The sequence below is a fragment of the Calypte anna genome, chromosome 1, assembly GCF_003957555.1.
Source record: "Calypte anna isolate BGI_N300 chromosome 1, bCalAnn1_v1.p, whole genome shotgun sequence".
NCBI lineage: Eukaryota > Metazoa > Chordata > Aves > Apodiformes > Trochilidae > Calypte > Calypte anna.
This window is the reverse complement of record NC_044244.1, coordinates 24,847,416-24,863,586: the sequence shown is the minus strand read 5'-3', so window position 1 is coordinate 24,863,586 and position 16,171 is coordinate 24,847,416.

Here is a 16,171-nt window from a genome sequence, read left to right as displayed (position 1 = left end):
CTGATTGGTTCTGCATACTGAGTGGCTCCAGATTTTGCTTATAGGTAATTAGTATTCAGATAGCTGATGTGTTTATTTTGCATTCCCCCTTTATTGTGTGTATGCAATTCATTATGCAAGTCATATTTTTGCTCTGCATAGTGGATTCAGTATATGCAAATTGTTACAAGGTACTGTAAGGGCATTAGCTTTTAATACATAAGGCATACACCTGGAAAGAAAGGCTGTGTGGATTGGCATATTTGCATTACAACCAAGTGTGGGCTTTTTAGACAGCTACTGAATAAAAATTTAAGGCATTACTAGTTGGATGTCATTTTCAATCAATACATCTGTAAATCCAAACCTGTCTAAACCCACCAAGAGCCTGGTTCTGCTCCCATTGACGCTGGTCCAAATAATGAAGTCAGCAGTTCTTTTACCCTCTCTCAGGCTTTTCTAGTAAAGAGAAAAGGCAGACAGGGATGTCTGGGAGAGCAAGTACTAAATCTTGCCTCTTAAGGGCAGAAAAGCCCAGTGTTCTGCCTCATGAGCTCAGGGATGGATGTAAGATGGGAAATTCCTTGCCCAGCAGAATGATGCCCTGGGTTCCTGTGCCTTCCGTGCCTCTGCACATGTCTGGCACAGGCCACCCCACACCTGAGAGACCCTCTGCCCACAGGGACTGTCAGCATGCTGCTACCAGTAACTATGGGCACTGACTAGTAAAGATATCCACCCTTCTTGAGATAATTCTGCTGTAAATGTCTGTTCTTGCTGTCCCATCCTGGCTATCTCTGCTTCCAGAACTCTGCAGTCCAAACTATTCAGGGTAGTCATGAACCCTGGGAAGGATGAGTAAGACTGCAATGAGACAGAAACAGTATTCCCTGTATCCATAACTCCCAGAAATAGCTATTCACCTGCAGAAACAGGTGAGAGAACTCAGGCTGAGGATGTTATACCAGTCATTTGTTTAATATTGCACTGGACATTTTCCAGAAGTATGAACCACTCCATTGTCTGAGAAAAATTAAACCAGAGACAGATAACTATTCCTTATTACTGCTGAATGTTCTAAAAAGCAAGGAAGTTCCCATATCTAGATTATGACATTCTGATCTAAAAGAGTCTTGTTGAAATTTTATTCTGACTTCTTGGACTGCAGAGGCTTTCTCAAATGGACACAGTAAAGCAAAACAAAACAAAAAGTGTTACCCAACTCTTGTATTACCCTTGGTGCAAATTTTTTCAAATCAAAAAAACAGGAAAACTTTCTACTTGCATTTTAAGGGGATGAAAAATGTAAAAACCAATTATATTTTTCAGTACTCTGAATAAGTAGGCAGAATTATATTCACAACATCCCTACTTATTTTAAAATATCCTGTGTACAGCTATGGCTCAATGTATAGTCATCAAGTTCTCTCTCGTTAATATGCTTTGCTATACAAAGAACAAGGTTTTATTCAGTCCTGAATGAAGTTAATGTTCATCTACCATATTCTTCTGGACACATTTTCGTATTACAACATGACTCCTGTCTTTATATTAAAACTTAAGCTTTTTGTTAGATATACTTTATACATTTGACTTTGATTGTGCTTATGTTTTTTCATAGGAAAGAGAAAGATCATCAAACTGGCTTTTATTGTGTGGTATTTCTTTTTTATTAAATCTGAACTAAAATATACAGCCTAGATTAAAGTGAACTCTAGCAAAAAACAAAACAAAACTGTTTTATAAACACACCTCCAGCTGAAAGTGGGCTGTATATGATTACGCTTGCCACCCCATTTCACTGAAACAACTTGCTGTGGCATTTTTCTGGAGCAATGAGAGTTACCCTTGTTGGAGAAGGGTAAGATTCAGGAACATTTAAACAACTGGACAGAAATAAATACATGTGCCTTTGTAAGACACTCTTGATTGCCTATCCTGGAAGAAAGCATATATTACCTATCTTCAAGGACAAGAAGGAGAATCCAGGGGAAAATAGATCAGTCAGCCTCACCTCATCTCATCTCAACCCCTGTGAAGCTGATGGAGCAAATTCTTCTGGAAGTGGTTTACAAAGAAGCACAGAAAGGTGACTGGGAATAGTCATTGTGAATTTACAAAGAGGAAATCATACCCAACCAACCTGTCAGCATTCTAAAGTAATATGGCTAGTTCTGTGAAGAAGGGGAGAACAGTGGATGCCTATCTCGAGCAAGGATTTCAAGTGTCTGCTATAGCATGCTCATAGACAAAAGGAGGAATTTCAAACTAGAAAAGCACACAGTGGATGTGGACTAAAAGCTTTCTGAAATACTAGACTCAAAGTGACACAGAATAGCAGCAGGAGGCCAGTTGTTACCAGCATCTTCCAGGAGTCAATACTGGTTCCAAAATGGTTTAACATCTTCATTAATGACCTAGACAATGAGACAGGTTGCACCTTTAGCAAGACTGAAAAAGATACAAGACTGTGAGGGGTTGTTGATACACCAGATGACTGTGCTGCCTTTCAGAGGAACTGTGATAACCTGGAGCAATGGGCAGGCAAGAATCTCAGGAAATTCAAGTAAAGGTAAATAGCCCTGGGAAATAAAAGCACAACCACTAGTACAATGGAGAATGACTGTCAGGAAAGGAGCTTTGTAGAGAAGGCCCTGAGGGTCCTGGGAGACAATGAGGTGGCAATGAGCCCCTGCAGCAAAGAAGGTTAACAGTCTCACCTGGGCTGAATTAGGAACAAGCAACACATTTCCTGCAAGTCAAGGGTGTGATCTCCTCAGGACACAGCTGGAGTGCTGGATCCAGTCCTGAGCTCCTCAGAGTCTGAGACAGAGGCATCAGCATGCCTGGGAGGGAGTACCCACAAAGATGATGAAGGGATTGGAATATATGAAACGTGTGAAGAGTCTGAGAGGGCTGGGACTGGTGACTAGAGAAGACTGAATGCCTGATGGGAAAGAGTAAAGAAGGGAGAGACAGACTCTTCTTGGTGGTCCCCAAGAACAGGTCCAAGTAACAGTGGGCACAAAATGAAATACAGGAAATTCCAATTAAACATCAGGAAAAAAAAAATTTGTTCACCCACTGGAGTAGGTTTCCTGAAAATGCTGTGGACTCACCAACCTTGGAGATATTTGAATTTTCCACTATAAAAATGTATTTTTCATTATAAAAACATAAAAAACTCTTTGAGTGTTGAGAAGGGTGATGTCAGGGGACTGGTGTGGCTTGTTTTTAACCCAGTTAATCCAAACAGCCACTAAGTTAAAGAAGTACATAATTTTCATGAAGATTTCTGTAGCTTTACAGAAATTAGTAAATTTACTAACACATAAAGAGAGCCTGCTGTAGGAAGAGTAGGCTGGAATTTTGAAAGGCAAAAAAACAATGCTGCCCTGTTGAAAAATTACTTTGTCTCCTTCCTCTAAAGTCTGGTGTTTATATTAGAATCTCTGTTTATTACATGATCTTCTGGCCCATTTATACCAGTTAGCTCTAGATTCAAGGTGAGTATTCTCACCATGTTACGTATAGTGAAAATCATTAAAGGTATTTTGCTCAATAAAGTAATTTACCTACTTTACTAAGCCTTAAATTCATTAAAAACTATTATTCAGATGAAAAATCACAGGTAAGGATATGACAAAACTGTGGAAGTTTCTGAAGTCATCTGATTCCCCAGAACTAAGATGGTGGTTGAATGTGAGACAGGGACAGTCCCAGTTGGACTAAGTAGTTGCCTCTGTGTGCTGTGTAGTGGTCATGTTTCTGTGCTATTTTTTTTACTGCGGAGACAATAGAATAGATTTCATTTCTGAAAGACAGGCCCTGTAGAAAAAGTACAGCTGTACATAAAAAATCCAGAGCCTTGTGCCAACTGCAAGGTTAAGGTAAGATGAGAGGTGTGTTGAGCACCTTGAGGAAAAGGTTAGTAGGAAAAAAATAAAGGCAATGTAATAATAGGGACCTGCTAGAAACAACCTTATCAGTAGGATAAGGTGTTTGGTGCTCTTTTTGGATTTTTTTGTTCATTTGTTTTGGGGGTAGGGGATAATCGGTTAATAGTGCCCTCTTACCTGCAGTAATAGAAGGCTTGAATTATACTCAGGTATGTGCTGGAAAATAATGTCAGGATAAAGACAGTCCAGTAGGCTTTCAGGACATGTTGAGGACAACTTTCTTTTAGGAAGATGGAAGAAGGTACTGAGAAGCTTGCAGCTGTTTTAGAACTGATTCTGACTAATAGGGAGGGTCTGGTTGAGAAGGTGAAGGTAGAAGGTAATTTCAGTGAAAGTGATTACAAAACTATAGAGTTCACAAATCTAAAGAAAAGGACGAATGAGAGCAGCAGAATAAGGACAATGGAGTTCAGAAAATCAGACTTCATGGAACTGAGAGAACTGGAAGGTAGGGTCTCTTGGGAAGATATTCTAAGGAACAAAGGACTGCAGGAGAGTTTGCAGTTACTAAAAGGGACTATATTAAAGATACAATGGCAGACTGTCATGATGCAAAGGAAACATATAGAGCATAGTAAGAGACCAATATGGCTCCATCAAAAGCTCTTTGAGGGCCAGGAAAACTAAAAGGAAAGCAAAAAAAAAAAATAAATATAAATACAAAAGCAGAAACACAGATCTACAGGTATAGCTGTAAAAGAGATTATAAAGGAATAAGATGTGGCATAGATCAAAGTGAATATGAGTTTCATCTAAAAGGAAACATAAAATGCAACAAGAAAAACACTTTAGAAATGGGAAGATGACAAGGGAAAGAATGTCTATTGCTTAACAAGGAAGAAAATAGAACATCAGTTAGTAAAGGCTGAAAACTTATTATCATCCTCGCTTCAGCACTCACAAAGGGCAAGATTTTTTTCTATATCTATAGATATATATATTTGATATACTCTGCACTTAGTAAGGTTACTGACACTCTTTCAGATGTTCTTGCTATCAAAATACATGAATACACAGTACATATAGGTAAACATAGTAAAATATGTGTGAAACTACCCAGGAAAAAGAAAGAACTCACAAAGCAGTTATCAAAACTTATCTGTCTGACTGTCAAAAATCTAGCAAGAGGCTGTAGACACAGATTTTAGGCTGTGCTCAATATATTCCTCAACACCTTGGATGACTGATTAGAGAGAATGTCTATAAAATTTACAGATAAGTTCAACCTGGAGCAGGTTGCAAATGCTCAGCTAAATAGAGTTCAAATTTTAAGTACTGTTAATATTAATGAACAAAAGGCATGGATTGAAATCAGCATGAAATTCAATAACGGTTAAGTGAAGTGCTTAGGAAGGAACCTTCAAATGCATAAATACAATAGGGGAATAGCTGACTAGTCAGCAAAACTGAAGAAAAGGCTTTGAGCTTTCAGTAAACCAGACAAATTAAGTCAAGAATGTGATAGTATTGCAAAAGGGCATTCTAGGTAGTATTGTGAGGATCATAATCTAAAAAAAGTAAGGATTGTTCTAGTGCAGGAGAGATGTCACCTAGAGTGCAGTGTTCACTTTTGGGAACTGCAGCATAATACAAAGATTATCTTGCCTCTGGGAGACACCCCAGAAGATGGTAATATGTAAAAGATTCAGAATAAGATCTTCAAGCTATGTTAAAAGAATTGTTCTGGTTCTCAAAAATTAAAATATTTAGAGTAAACTTGGGAATACTCTTTCAATACATGAAAGGGTTTCATAACTAGTATGGGACCCACTGGCCTTTATGCCCTCTGCAGATTTTATGACAACTAGAAGTATTAATGTTTATTACCAAAAGAGAACCTTTCAAGAATAAAGATAATAAAGTATGTGAATAGGCCCTTGGAAAACAGAATGTTTCTAGAAGCAAATTTGATAAATTTTATTTGATAAATAGAATGACAGAGCTAGAAAAGTCCCAACACACTACATGGCAGATCCAGGTAGTGTGACACTACTTGGCAGATCCCAAGTATTGTCCCTGTAGTACTTAACACTACCTTTATAATGCCAGGATTTCATTAGGCTACTCTTTCATCTGTTCTTCCAAGAACCTTTCAGTATATCCAAAGCTACTTTATGACATGAGAAACATGAAGAAATTTGCAGTAACAATGGCCAGCTTTTTCAAATAAAGCAGATAAAATAAAAGAAGCGTGTATTTTAAACAGAACAGAGGGCAAAAGATTAGTGCCTAAAAAAATATTGGCAGGCTTCCAGCCTTCTAAAGAATCAAAACATTCCAGACCCTTTATTCAGCAGCTTCAAGTAACTTTCTTGGCAAGCAAGATTTTCTTATTTTCCCAAGCAGAGAACTGAAAATCTTCCTGCCACACCAGTATTCCAAATGAGCACAGTACATTGGCAGATCTATGATTGAGAAGTTTCTGGAGGTTTAGCCAACATCTGTACTTAGCAGACCTGGATTTTTATGTTGTGCTACTCTAAGCACCATGCAAAGACTTTTCACATTAATGAGTTCAGAAAATGGTGGCTTTTTTAATTCCCTAAACCAACAAGATTTGAAGAGGCTCAGAGTTAGAAAGCCTGACCTTGGTCATAACCCAGGGACAGCTTAAAATTTTACTTAAATACTGTCAGACTTTCACTAGTGATTCATCCTCTGAAGAGGCTTTTCCTTTCCCCTCACCCCTGAAAGTTGCAGGATGCAGAAGGAAGTTGTTACACCTTACGCATCTCTGTTTCTTTACAGAGGCACTAATCAATGTCCCTGTCTGTAACTGCCTTTCACCAATGAAAATGTAAATCATCACATATTGGTGGTGTCCTGTCGGCCTTGGCATAGCTCTATTTAACAACACTCCAGCATTGTGTCCCTACAGGGTGACCTTTAGAGGTCCCTTCCAACACAGATCATTCTGTGATTCTACAATTACATTGTAACATCTGCCCTCCCATGCTTTCTGGAGTCTTGCTTGGGACTACCTGATTTGCTATGGCTCCTTAGATCAATCTCAAGCTGCTCGCATAAGAAGTGATTTGGCATATTACAGTCCTGGATATACGGATCTGTGGGGGGTTGTTGGTAAGTGAATTGTGAAGTGAGTGAGATGGGAAGTGAGACAGATGAGAAGATGGTTACTGTGTGTATTAAATACTTGCTGATCCTTCTGTAACCATGACAGGTCAGTCTCAAGATATACCCTCAAGATATCTCCCTGGAGCCCTTCCCACTCAACAATTTACTTCCTGGAGATTTGAAATTATTCACTCAGAATAATTTCCTCCTCACGCAGGTTTCTGAATTTGTGTTGAGGGTAGACAAAACAAATCTATTTCTCCCTAATATGATAGTATAGCTCCAAAACCAAGGTAAGTGCATAGAATCATAGAGTCAATCATAGAATTATAGAATCATCATAGAATCATAGAACCATAGAATGTGTTGGGTTGGAAGGGACCTTTAAAGGACCTTTAAACCCCCCTGAAGTGAGCAGGGACATCTTTAACTAGATGAGATTGCTTAGAGCACCATCAAGCCTGACTTTGAATATTTCCAGGGATGGGACTTCCACCACCTCTCTGGGCAATTTGTTCCAGTGTTTCACCACCCTCATAGTGAAGAACTTCTTCCTAATATTCAATCTAAATCTACCCTGCTAAAGTTTATGTCTATTGCCTGTCATCCTAGTGCTACAGGTCCTTGTAAACAGACCCTCCCCAGATTTCCTGTAGGTGCCCTGCAGGGACTGGAATGCCACTATAAGGTCTCCCTGCCATCTTCTCCAGGCTAAAAAACCTGAACTCTCTCAGCCTAGCTTCACAGTAGAGGTGTTCCATCCCTCTGGTCATTTTCATAGCTGCTCCAGCTGGTCCATGTCCTTCTTGTGTTGAGGGCCCCAGCACTGGACACAGTAATACAAGTGAAGTCTCAACAGAAGAGGGACAGAATCATCTCTCTCAATTTGCTGGCCATGCTTCTTCTGCTGCAGTCCAGGATACAATTGGCCCTCCTGTCTTCAAGTGGGCACTGTTGTCTCATGTTCAGCTTTTCATCCAGCAGTATCTCCAAGTCTCTTATCACAAGGCTGCTCTCATCATCCCTCAGCCTGTACTAATAACAAGGATTGCCTCTATCCAGGTGCAGGACCATGCACTCAGCCTTGTTGCACCTCATGAAGTTCACATTGGCCCACTTCTCCATCTCCTCCAGGTCCCTCTGGATGACATCTTGTCCCTCTGGCATGTCAATGATCAGCATCATTAGTACACTTGCTGAGGGAGCACTTGATACCACTGTGTCATCGATGAAGATATTAAACAACACTGGTCTCAGTACTGACTCCTAAGGGACACCACTTGTCACCCATCCCCATCTGGACATTAAGTCATTGACCACTACTCCCTGGATGCAGCCATCCAGTTAAATCCTTGTCCACTGAACAGTCCACACATTAAATCCATATCTTTACAACTTAGAGGAATGATGCTGTGGGGACTGCATCAAAGCTCTTGCAGAAGTCCAGATAGAGGACATCCATTGCTTTTCCCTTGCCCACTGATATAGTTATTTGATCATAGAAGGCTGCTAAGTTGGTCAGGCAGGACTTGCCCTAAGCCATGCTGGCTGTCTCAAATGACCTCCCTGTCCTCCATGTGCCTTATCAGACAGTCTAGAAGGATCCGTTCCATGATCTTCCCAGACACAGAGGTGAGGTTTATAGGTTGGTAGTTCCCAGGGTCCTTGCCTCTACCATTCTTAAAAATGGGTGTAATGTTTCCATTCTTCCAGTCACCAGGGACTTCACCTGACTGCTATGACTTTTCAAATATCATGGAGAGTGTCTTGGCAACTACATCAGCTAATTCCCCCAGGAGTCTGGGATGTATCTCATCAGGTCCCATGAACTGCAAAGTTCTATATAAGATAAGTATATTATATATGATATAGTTGGATCTTCTAGAAATAGCGAATAGTTTTCTTTTAACATGAAACATTTAATTTAGGTTTTAAATAGAGTGAACTTTTGGTCAGAGGTGTGTGTCCTGACTTTGATTTTACTGTAAGAGCAGACAAAGTTCCTGTTGTATATTTTTACTGTTTTACTTCTTCTCCACTAGATGTCCCCAGCACGTCACATTCCACTCACCTTAGTAATCTGAAAGTGTATATACTTCTTCTGAAGTGTATATTATTGAGATATCATGATTAATGACTTTCACTCCAGAGTTCATTTTGTCTGGAAGATTAGCAAGACACAGATCCTCAAGAACACAATAATTTAATTTTCTGCTTAAGATAGAGGCACTTGCAAATTTAGGAAGCATTAGGAATCATGTATGCTTTCTTGTCTGAAAATATTTAAGCAATCAAAGCCTTAAAACAAAAGAAAATCCTTGCAGCAAAAAAACCTCTTTTATACCAATAAGGAAGCCGTAGCAAGTTTTTTTCCTGTTACTCTATTACTTTCAAACAATGTGTAACAGTTGCACAGACCCATTCACAGCTGACTGAGCTAACAGCAGGACTCTTGCTTAATTTGAGCTGTAATGGATTTTTAAAGTAGGATGGGAACAAAATCTGGAATGATGACAAATATCATTGTAAACCTCTCTCACTTCCCCAGAATGGTCCCTGCAGCAAAGCATAGGAGGCTGGAAAGAAAGCTGTCATATTAGACTCTTAGAGCTAGGAAAAAAATCTTGAAATACTTTGGCTTTTCTGAAAATGCAGTAAGCTTTGTGAAGCTTTTGGGGTTTGCATTCACTCAGATGTAAGTGCTGCCACAGGGGAGCAGTGCAGTGGAGGACTGTGTGTCTTTCCCTTTCAGGGACCCAGTAAGGGTTTCCAAAATGTGCCACTGGGTCTCCAAATGCTCTGACAGCATGTTTCTGGCTCTTGGAGAATCCAATAAAACATTAGTGCTGTGTAGATGAGCAAATTCTGTTCCAGAGAGAGAGAAAAAACCCAAAGCAAGTAGTGCAAGTAACATTTTACTCTCCAGCTCACACACATCCCTGGAACAATGATAAACACTGACCAGGGGTTCAAAAACTCCAGTGGTTTAATGGTGAGACAGCAGAGCCACAGGGACTTACTGTGACAATAAAATTAATAATTCTGCCCATACTAACAAAGAATGGATGTCAGAAATTGTGAAATAAATTGTGAAATAAAGCCTGATGCTCTTGTTGCTGTTCATTTTTTACAGGTATTTCAGTTTACAGAACTCAAGTGAGATACTATTTGCTACTAGAAACAGACACTTTTATGTCTTTTTTTTTTTGTCTTTCTTTTCTTTTTTTTTTACTTCTATGTTAAAGGCTCTAAAGAATGCTACCTTGCAAAAACTGCAGTCTTAATAAGTGAGTTGGCTGTAAAGCTTCTTCTGCTTTTTTATGGCAGAAATCTTGGAGGGTTTTGCAGGATCTGTTTTTGGAAAGACAATTAATTTTTAGATTGTTCCTTTCAAAATAATTTCCTCTGTAGCCCGAATGATCAGTGCTGTCTGAAAAACTGGTGAAACAACATTACAGGATTCAGGGAAACAAAAACCAAGCAGTCAAAAGTGGAGTTAAAGAGAACAGAAAGAAATATTTTCAAATTTTTCTGTTGTTTGCTTTCTCTTCATTAACATGTCAGCAACGATGGGATTTCCCCATGCCAGGGAAAATCTTCATCAGCCACATTTCAGTAGCTTTCCAGTCTCCTTATGCCTCAGCAAGAGTTGAGCATCTGGCCCACAAGAAGTTCTCAATTGCTGTCATTTGCAGCAGCTTGTGCCAGGGGCTTGCTACTAACCCCTCTCAAATCAGCCTGAATTTTCATAATCTTAAAACTTTTTCATGCCTTCCTACATATATAATCCTATAAGAGACTGCATGTCAGACAGGCAGAAAGGAGGCCCTGGGGGCTGAGATGCTTTCAGTATTTTGGGGATGTCTCAGAACAGCCCTGACTGTGGCAGAGTTGCCATTCTGTGGCCAGGCTGGGGAGGCTCCAGCCCCACTGCCTGCCCCTGCCCCAGTCTGGAGCTGGTTGAGGTGAGTGGTGTGGAGAGCAATATCCCACTTTGCCACAAGCCTTTTCCCCAGAGGATAAGTGAGGACCCAGGGCAGTCTGTGTCTGCCCCCTCCAGCTATGGGGTGAGCAGCCCAAGGAGCAGCAGGTGGAGCTGGAGAGGAACAGCCCTGCTGTCCCCATGCTGGGACCTGCACTGGGGCATCCTCTGTCCTGCTGCCATGGGGTAGGCCAGGCCCCAGTCCCCTTGCTGGTCTGGGGACAGCAGCAGGGGAGAGGCTGTGCCAGCACGGGGCAGCTGGCATGAGGAAGATGAGAGTGACACGATGCAAAGACAGTGACAGCAGAGTTGTTTCTGCTCCCCTCACCCCATCTCCCTAAATGGGGTGGTGTCTCCCACCCACAGCAACATGCAGCCCCAGTTGCCTTTAGCTTGGGCAGCGAAACCAAACTGAAGGACATTAATACCACAAATATCTTAAAAATAAGTAGAAATCCTGGCTAAACATAGGCCAGATGAGATTCCTGGCTCTTTTTGCATCATTCTTTTTTAACTCAGCCAGCTGGAGCAGTGGGTATCCTCTTCTACACACAACTAGCTGGAGGCAGCACCATGTGAAGCAGTATTAGTTGGGCACTTCTTCCCTTCAGCCTTAAGCAAATTAAGCCAAATTGCAGCAAGTGGGTAGGGCATCAGGCAAAAATTTGCAAGGCTTATAACAGTTTTACTGATGACTTCCTATGTCACCTTCAAATCTGTGACAAGCTGCCTGTCTAAGCATCTCTGTCTGCAAAACAGAGTTAATGCTCACCCATCGTAATTCTGTGGTAGTCTGTGAGAGCATATCAGCTTCTAGGAACTAATCTTTTTTTATAATCTGCATGCTTATTGCATCTTGTAATGACCAACAAACTCTCACAGAGTGAAATTACCACAGAGTTACGGTTTCTCTGAATATGTGCAGAGGTATACTTTTACCTCCTCCTTAACCTAAAATTCACAAAAGCATCTCAATCCCTCCAAAACTGAAAGCTGAGGAGGTCTATGACTGGCTGGATTTTCTCCAAAACTGGGACAGACTATCTAAATTTATACAGTGCAAAATTTCTATGACTTTTTGTGGCACAAATAGTGTTCATAGTGCTAAAAATGTGACTTGCTCACAAGGGATGTTTGACAATGTAAAAGGAGAACGTTTCCTCCCTGAAGTTCACGTGGTGGGCTGACTAAAGCTCTCTGGGGGTTCCCCTTCTGTAGACTTCAAGCAGGGGAAATATTGCCAAATATATCAGATCATCTGTTTTCTTTTACTCTTCCTGTCTTCAGATTGTCTAAGGTTCTCTGAGGTTCCTCTGGACTGAAACTCCTCTTTATTACTCCATGGAGTTTGTCTGGTGGACAAGGTAAAAATCAGCTTTTCTTTTTGTCATATGCTGGATTCTATAAAATTTTCCCTCCTTGCTTCAACTTCTCTGCTTTTTTCTGTCCCCATTAGAAAACCATATGTTTTCTCTGTGCCTTAAGTGTGTTGATGCCATAAAGAAGGAAAAGTTTATTGACTACATAAGCCCATACTTTATATTCTTCAAAGAGCTCTGCCTTATTAATACTTCTCATCTTTTCCCAGACCACATGTATCTTGCTGAAAGTTCATGTGTGGTTTAAGCTCGCCATCTAGGCTCCTTAATGGAGACATAGAAAATACTTAATGTCAACTCTGTTTTAAAACTTCAGAGGATAAAATTACTCACCTTGAGAGGAGTTCTTCTACCATTTCCCTTTTCCCTATCACTACAGGAAACCTAGACAACAAGTTTACACTGAATGCTTAACATTTTTTTGATTAAAATTAGGTGGGATGACTTTCCATCTCACTTACTGAAAGCTTCCCATTAAGTAGCTGCTTTGCCCCTCCATTCCAATATTTTTCAAAATTGCTGAGGGTTTTCAAGGAGCCTCAAAAGGAAGGAGTCATACCATGATTTATAAGGCTTGCTAAGCAGTTAATCCACTGAGCCAGAAAAAGACCAGAAACAGTAGACAATTTTCTCTACTAGAAAAGGTTCTTGTTGCCTGCTGTGTCTGTACCTCTGCAAAATATGGGATGTTTGGAAAAAGGGGATAAATTACTTCTAAGAACCTCCACTATCTCACCATTTCACTGCCTAACTATTATACACTAGAAATAAAGAAAACACTAACTTAATTTGCACTCATAAAAAGAACATCCAAATCACCAAGATTCTATGCACAGATAAAGTGCTCAAAGATAAAAGAAATGAATTTTTTGAAAGGGACAGAGAAAATCTTTATGATTCTTTAGGATCATAATTGCACATTTTAAGGAATGCAACAATAAAAAAAAATCCCACAAGAGTAATAATCTGTGAAGTGCTGTATTATAATGATGATGATGATTACAATGATACTAGCAACACCAACTTAGAACTAACTTTAGAAATGTATAAAATCAAATTTGGGAAGGGTGGTTCTAATATTTTATCTTGGGGAGCAGCAGCACTCCAACACAAGCCTATTTATTTTCTATTTTTTGTTGACTGAACCAACAAAGGAGATAGGACTCCTAACTACCACAGACTAGGAAGAGAGAATAACAGCAGTCCCCCGTCACAGTGCTGAAACACAGATCTGCTTGATTACTGTCACATAATATCAGCACCTCTCAGAGAATTGCTGGGAGAGTGGAATAATAAAATAGTCATCATTAAGCCTTTTAGTATGCAAAGAATTCTACTCACTACTGGAAAATCTCCGCAGAACTCGAATGTGAAGTAACCAGCATTACGATCTTAAACTGAAATGTAAAAACCCACCATTCATCTACTTTTATTGCAAACCATATAGATTAAAAAGCACTGCTACATAAGTATTTTAGGTAATGACTCTTCAAAACTGTCTATATCAAGGGGACTCTCTGGCTGAGGTTCATCTCAAGATTAAGAGGCATCAGTTTATGTGCCTATGTCTAGAAAACTTCACTGTGTGGAGCATCTAAGCCACCTTAACAGTCAGTGAGATATCAAGGCAGCAATCTAAGAGTAACTCAGTTCTCCTTGGAGTAGCTGGTTAATTGAATCCTTCTCCAGGCAGCTCTGACTGTGTTGTCCAGATCTCCATTGAGTTTAAGGGAGTTCAGACAGCGAGCTCACAGATGTCTGAATCCCAAAACATATCCCACCTCTTTAAAGGACCCTGACACATGATATTGTGGCACACGTGGTCTGGCTGCCCATGGCTTGGACAGACGTATAGTCTGCTGGGTTAAACACTGGATGGATGGCCAGGCCCGAAGAGCTGTCGTCAATTGAGTCAAATCCAGTTGGTAGCTCAGTCACTAGTGGTGTCTCCAAGGGCTCCTTACTGGGGCCACTCTTGTTTAATATCTTTATGAATTATCTTGATAAGGGGATCGAGTGCACTCTCAGTAAGTTTGCAGATGACACCAAGTTGGGAGGGAGTGTCAATCTGCTGGATGGTAGAAAGGCTTTACAGAGGGACCTGGACAGACTGGATCACTGGGCTGAGACCAGCTGTATGAATTTCAATAGGGCCAGGTGTTGGGTTCTGCATTTTGGTCACAACAACCCCAGGCAACACTACAGGCTTAGAGAAGAGTGGCTGGAAAGCTGCCTGGCAGAAAAGGACCTTGGTGTATTGATTAACAGTCAGCTGAATATAAGCCAGCAATGTGCACAGGTGGCCAAGAAGGTCAGTGGCATTCTGGCTTCTATCAGAAATTGTGTGACCAGAAGGACTAGGGAAGTAAACCTGACCCTGTGCTTGGCACTGGTGTGGCTTCACCTTAAGTACTGAGTTCAGTTTGGGGCACTTCAGTACAAAAAGGACATTGAGGTGTTGGAGTAAGTCCAAAGAGGGGCAACAAAGATGGTGAAGGGTTTGGAAAACATCCCCTATGAAGAGCAACTGAGGGTGTTTGGGCTGTTTAGTTTGGGAGAAAAGGAGGCTGAGGGGAGATCTTTTATCACTCTTTACAAATACCTGAAAGGAGGCTGTAGTGAGAGTGGGGTTGGCCTCTTCTCACTGGTGACAGATGACAGAACAAGGCAAAATTTCTTCAGGTTATGTCAGGGCAGATTTAGGTTGGATATCAGGAGAAACTTCTTTAAAGAAAGGGTTGTTTAGCACTGGAACAAGCTCCCCAGGAAGGTGGTTTAGTCTCCATACCTGGGTGTGTTTAAAAATCACCTGGATGTGATGCCTGGGGACATGGTTTAATGGTGAGTCATCAGAAATAGGCTAATAGGGTTGGGATGAGGTTGGACTCCATGATCTTGAAGGACTTTTCCAGCCTGAGCAATTATGATTCCATAATTCCTGAGAACCACAGTTTCATTCCATTCCAACTTGTTTCTTCATGCTAGCTTGGAAGACTGGAAGCTTAAATGCTGCATACAAATTAGGATATGCGATTGTTGTTCTTCTCCCTTTATGTATTCGACAGGATATTGGGTGATAGTGAGATCACATGCTTGGGTTTTTTCTCTCAAGATGCTGCTTTATTTAGTACAGGAGCCTGGTGGTAGCAAGGATTTCTTATATTAAGATTTTATTACAGTGCTCCAAGAACTGTGAAACCAAGCTTTTGAGGACCTCCTCAGCCTGCTGAGGCTGAAACCTACAACCCACAACTTCCCAGGAGATTGCTCTAACCATACCACAGTTTTTCATCTCATGTCTTAAAACCAGGCCACAGCTCAACAAGAAGCTCGGGGTAATAATAATGGGTATAGTTTGATCTCATAGCCTACTGATGAACACCATGAGAGGGATGGGTCAAAGGGTCAAGATCTTGGTACCCTAATCAAGGGCCTACTGATGCATCATAGTTTAAAACAACAGTGGAGAAAATGTACAATTGTCTTGGGTAGCAGGGACTAGATGCCACTGTTGCAGGCAGAAAACCAAACCAGATCTCTGAAACCTGGCCCTTCCCATGGCCCTTCCATCATTTATAAATGTATTGGGCTCCTGCTTTAAATAACTTCAGTAGCTTCTGCTGTATTAGCATGATTTCATAAAGGTTTTTTAATCCCTTCTCAAGTAAATGAACACAAAGGCCTATAAATAGGTTTTAAATTACTGTCTCTATCACACGCAGTTGTGGAGGACATGAAATCTCCTGGGAGTTTGATCTGTGTTAATTAAATAAAATAAAAAAAATCTCCATAAGGTC